Source organism: Trachypithecus francoisi, unplaced genomic scaffold (genome assembly GCF_009764315.1).
Source record: "Trachypithecus francoisi isolate TF-2019V2 unplaced genomic scaffold, Tfra_2.0 Lachesis_group5, whole genome shotgun sequence".
Lineage (NCBI taxonomy): Eukaryota > Metazoa > Chordata > Mammalia > Primates > Cercopithecidae > Trachypithecus > Trachypithecus francoisi.
The window spans coordinates 62,809,532-62,814,711 of NW_022681470.1; the positions used below are offsets into that span (position 1 = coordinate 62,809,532).

The following is a 5,180-nucleotide window of genomic DNA, read 5'->3' on the forward strand; positions in this document are numbered from 1 at the left end:
ATTAGAGCAGTCCCCAGAGAGGATCCCCAATGGAACTATCAGGCAGATTCCCCAGATATAGGTAGGTGAGATTACATGATTTCCTGCCTAGTTGAAGGGCTTAAAAAAGCAGCTTACAAAGCTGTTAATTATGACAAGCTTAAAGAAACTACCCAAGGTAGAGACAAAAACCCAGCCCAGTTCATGGCCCGCTTAGCAGCAACCCTTAGGCGTTTTACTGCCCTGCACCCAGAGGGGCCAGAAGGCCACCGTATTATTAATATACATTTTATTATCCAATTCGCTCCCAACATTAGAAAAAGCTTCAAAAATTAGACTCTGGCCCTCAAACCCCACAACAGGACTTAATTAACCTTGCCTTCAAGGTGTACAATAATAGAATAGAGGCAGCCAAGTAACAATGTATTTCTGAGTTACAATTCCTTTCCTCCACTGTGAGAGAAATCCCAGCCACATCTCCAGCACACAAGAACTCCAAAGGCCTTAACCACAGTTGCCAGCAGTTCCTCCAGAACCTCCTCCCCCAGGAGCTTGCTACAAGTGCCAGAAATCTGGCCACTGGGCCAAGGAATGCCTGCAGCCCTGGATTCCTCCTAAGCCAGGTCTCAAGTGTGTGGGACCCCACTGGAAATCGGACTGTCTAACTCGCCAGACAGCCACTCCCAGAGCCCCTGGAACTCTGACCCAAGGCTCTCTGACTGACTCCTTCCCAGATCTTCTTGGCTTAGTGGCTGAAGACTGACACTGCCTGATCCCCTCAGAAGCCTCCTGGACCATCACGGACACTTTGGGTAACTCTTACATGGGAGGGTAAGTCCATCCCCTTCTTAATCAATACGGAGGCTACCAACTCCACATCACCTTCTTTTCAACGGGCTGTTTCCCTTGCCTCCGTAACTGTTGTGGGTATTGACGGCCAGGCTTCTAAACCTCTTAAAACTCCCCAACTCTGGTGCCAACTTGGACAACATTCTTTAATGCACTCCTTTTTAGTTATCCCCACCTGCCCAGCTCCCTTATTAGGTGGAGATATTTTAACTAAATTATCTGCTTCCCTGACTATTCCTGGGTTATAGTCACACCTCATTGCCGCCTTTTGCCCCAGTTCAAAGCCTCTTTCTCATCCTCTCCTTGTATCTCCCCACCTTAATCCACAAGTATAAGATACTGCTACTTCCTCCTTGGCGACAGATGATGCACCTCTTACCATTCCATTAAAACCTAATCACCCTTACCCCACTCAATGCCAGTATCCCATCCCACAGCAAGCTTTAAAAGGATTAAAGCCTGTTATCACTTGCCTGTTACAGCATGGCCTTTTAAAGCCTATAAACTCTCCTTACAATTCCCCCATTTTACCTGTCCAAAAACCGGACAAGCCTTACAAGTTAGTTCAGGATCTGCGCCTTATCAACCAAATTGTCTTGCCTAAGCACTCCATGGTGCCAAACCCATATACTCTCCTATCCTCAGTACCTCCCTCCACAACTCCTCCATAACCCATTATTCTGTTCTGGATCTCAAACATGCTTTCTTTTCTATTCCTTTGCACCTTTCATCCCAGCCTTTCTTTGCTTTCACTTGGACTGACCCTGACACCCATTAGGCTCAGCAAATTACCTGGGCTGTAGTGCTGCAAGGCTTTGTGGACCTCCCCTCTTACTTCAGTCAAGCCCAGATTTCTTCATCATCTGTTACCTATCTTGGCATAATTATTCATGAAAACACAGGTGCTCTCCCTGCTGATCGTGTCTGCCTAATCTCCCAAACCCCAAGCCCTTCTACAAAACAACAACTCTTTTCCTTCCTGGGCATGGTTAGGTACTTCCGCCTTTGGATACCTTGTTTTACCATCCTGACTAAACCATTATGTCAACTCACAAAAGCAAATCTAGCTGACCCCATAGATCCTAAATCCTTCACCATTCTTCTTTCTGTTCTTTAAAAGCAGCCCTAGAAGATGCCCCCACGCTGGCTTTCCCTAACTTATCCCAACCCTTTTCAATACACACAGCCAAAGTACAGGGCTCTGCGGTCAAATTTCTTACACAAGAGCCAGGACTGTGCCCTGTAGCCTTTCTGTCCAAACAACTTGACCTTACTGTTTTAGGCTGGCCCCCAACCCCGTGACTGTATCTCTCTGATCCACCTGACATTCACTCCATTTCCCTGTATTTCCTTCTTTCATATTCCTCACCCTGATCACACTTGGTTTATTGATGGCTGTTCCACCAGGCCTAATCGCCACTCACCAGCAAAAGGCAGGCTATGCTGTAGCATCTTCCACATCCATCATTGAGGCTACCACTCTGCCACTCTCTACTACCTCTCAGCAAGCCAAACTCATTGCCTTAACTCGAGCCCTCATTCTCACAAAGCAATTATGTGTCAATATTTATGCTGACTCTAAATATGCCTTCCATCTCCTACATGGAATATGGAATAAAACCATGCTATTATATGGGCTGAAAGAGCTTTCCTCACTACTCAAGGGTCCTCCATCATTAATGCCTCTTTAATAAAAACTCTTCTCAAGGCCACTTTACTTCCAAAGGAAGCTGGAATCATGCACTGCAAGGGCCACCAAAAGGCATCAGATCCCATCGCTCAGGGCAATGCTTATGCTGATAAGGTAGCTAAAGAAGCAGGTAGCATTCCAACTTCCGTCCCTCATGGCCAGTTTTTCTCCTTCTAATTGGTCACTCCTATTTACTCTCCTACTGAAGTTTCCACTTATCAATCTCTTCCCGCACAAGGTAAATGGTTCTTGGACCAAGGAAAATATCTCCTTCCAGCCTCACAGGCCCATTCTATTCTGTCATCATTTCATAACCTCTTCCATGTAGGTTACAAGCTGTTAGCCTGTCTCTTAAAACCTCTAATTTCCTTTCCATCATGAACATCTATCCCCAATACCCCAATCCTCCACTCTTGACTCCCTCTTGGAGTGGTTAGATGATCTTTGCTGACAGGACACACTCCAACACTTTCACCTTGATGAAGTCCTATTCTTTACTGTTATACTCACTCTTACTCTCGTTCCTGTTCTTATGCCACCCTCAACATCTCCCCAGCTATCTCCACCACACTATCAATCTCACTCACTCTCTCCTAGCCTCTTTTTTTTTTCCAAGTCAAACTGTATCCAGCTTTATTAAATATACTTTCCATAAACAATCACGGTATTTCAGGCAGAACATGGGCAGACAATTGTTAACAGTATACAACAACTTTCAAACTCCCTTCTTCAATGGACTACCAAAAATCAGAAAGCCACTATAAAACCCAATGAAGTCTTCATCTGATGCTCTGAACAGGGAAAGTTTAGAGTGAGGTTTGACATTTCATATTTAGCATGTTGTTTAACAACTTTTCACAAGCTGACCCTGACTTTCAGGAATTGAAATGAAAATGGCAGAATGTATCTGAAGATCCACAATCTAGAAATGGAACCACTGCTGTTTTGACAGGTGCTATCTCAGTGGCATCACTGGAAAGTCTAGATTGCCTGACACACTGGTAACCAACGACTAGGGGTCAGGTCCCAACAGATGTCTGGGCTTAAGGGAGTTAAGTCTATGCTGAAAGATGGAAAGGGAAAAGAGGACATAAAAACAAATTTGTTTTTCCATACCACAAGGCTTTTGTGCCAAGGTGGCCATGTGTGTCAAAGTCAGGGAATCCCTCCTCCTGAGTACCAAGAGGAAGTCTCTCAAAACTAGAAGGGAAAGGTTTTTCCCACATCAATCCAGCTTTGGAGACATTCTATTAGTGACATATGCGCCTTCCCCCAAAAACAACAATGAAGTGTCCTGTGTGCTAACAACATAGCTTTAAAAAAAAGTAAAACAAAATTCTGCATTTTTATAAAACTTGATTAAAAAATAGTATTTCAAACTGTACAGTCACCAGAAGTACACAGTTATCAAAAATGCACACTTCACTTGGCATCTCCAGCACCTTCAGCTTTCTGTGCCTGGTCTGTTTTGGCATCTCCATTTTCTGCAGGGTTATTCCCCTCCTTGCCAGCATCAGCTTTTCCCTTTTTCCCTTTGGGTACCTTCTCTCCCTTCTTTGCAGGGGCTTTTTGGGCTTGGGCTCTGGCTTTGGAGGAGCAGGTTTAGCAGACAATCTTGTGGATCTTCTCTGTGGTTCATCCTTCACCTTGGCTTTATCTCCTTTAGCATCCCCTTCAGCCTTTCTCTTGGACATAGTGGTGACGGTGGCGGGACGTAGGTGCTGGATGCGGGATGCAGCGTGCGCGGGCTTTGGTCAGTCTGGGGGACGTTCTTGCCTCTTCTTCTTCACACTGCTCCTCTCCTAGCCATTTCTAATCTTTCTTTAACAAACAGTTGCTGGCTTTGCATTTCTTTTTCCTCCATAATCGCTGAGGCCTCAATTTACTCACTGCTGAAAAAGGAGGACTCTGTATATTTTTAAATGAAGAGTGTTGTTTTTGCCTAAATCCATCTGGCCTGGTATATGACAACATAAAAAAAAACTCAAGGATAGAGCTCAAAAACTCACCAACCAAGCAAATAATTATGAACCCCCTTGGGCACTCTCTAATTGGATGTTCTGGATCCTCCCAATTCTTAGTCCTTTAATACCTGTTTTTCTCCTTCTCTTATTCAGACCTTGTATCTTTTGTTTAGTTTCTCAATTCATACAAAACCACATCCAGGCCCTCACCAATAATTCTATGTGACAAATGCTCCTTCTAACAACCCCACAATATCACTCCTTACCCCAAAATCTTTCTTCAGTTTAATCTCTCCCACTCTAGGTTCCCATGCTTCCCCTAGTCCCACTTGAAGCAGCCCTGAGAAACGTCACCCATTATCTCTTCATACCACCCCCAAAAATTTTTGCTGCCCCAACACTTCACCACTATTTTGTTTTGTTTTTCTTACTAATATATGAAGACAGGAATGTCAGGCCTCTGAGCCCAAGCTAAGCCATCATATCCCCTGTGACCTGAACGTATACATCTAGACAGCCTAAAGCAAATGAAGATCCACAAAAGAAGTGAAAATAGCCTTAACTGATGACATTCCACCATTGTGATTTGTTCCTGCCCTACCCTAACTGAAAAGATATATTCTCCCCTGCCCTAAAGAAGGCACTTTGTAATATTCTCCCCCTCCCTTAAGAAGATACTTTGTAATATTCTCTCCCTG

The 5,180-nt window shown here is 44.3% G+C and overlaps 1 pseudogene across 1 annotated transcript; it reads right to left on the reverse strand.

The window, feature by feature from the left end:
- Nucleotides 1-3,119: 3,119 nt before the first annotated feature.
- LOC117074737 lies at nt 3,120-4,212 on the reverse strand (annotated as a pseudogene). Its single transcript, XR_004433685.1, has one exon. The product of XR_004433685.1 is annotated as a non-histone chromosomal protein HMG-17-like (transcript).
- Between the last annotated feature and the right edge of the window lie 968 nt (nt 4,213-5,180).